We start from the raw sequence: 497 nt of genomic DNA on the forward strand, positions 1-497 counted from the left end.
ATATTCATGGTGTCCCAAAATAGCACGGTTGAGTACACTTATTCTTAAGATTATCTTAAGAAGTACTAACTAATAATTTTGAGTATATTGAGTACAAAATTAGCATGTGAAAATAGTGCACTTTAGGTACATTACGGAAATGTATATTAAAGGGTTAGTTCACCCAAAAATGAAAATTCTGTCATTAATTACTCACCCTCATGATGTTTCTCCGCATCACCCTGGTGCCATTTTGGAGAATATCAGCTGGACGTAAACAACGTATGCTGTTCCGTGTCAGCTGTGTCCCGCCGGATCTGTTTCCTACGTTGTTTGCGCTTTGATTTGAATAAAAACAACATATCCGCGTTTTTTTCTGCTTTTTATTCAGCACAGCTACAGCATAGCCGGATGCTTTTGTCCATATTAGGGTTTCCTGCACGTCACAAGTCATTCCTTCTATGAGTCTGTTTTGGACTTTCTGCACGAGAGCGCCCTCCGGCTTCGAGTATGAATTA

This window comes from Sinocyclocheilus anshuiensis, unplaced genomic scaffold (assembly GCF_001515605.1).
Source record: "Sinocyclocheilus anshuiensis isolate Anshui unplaced genomic scaffold, SAMN03320099.WGS_v1.1 scaffold1447, whole genome shotgun sequence".
NCBI lineage: Eukaryota > Metazoa > Chordata > Actinopteri > Cypriniformes > Cyprinidae > Sinocyclocheilus > Sinocyclocheilus anshuiensis.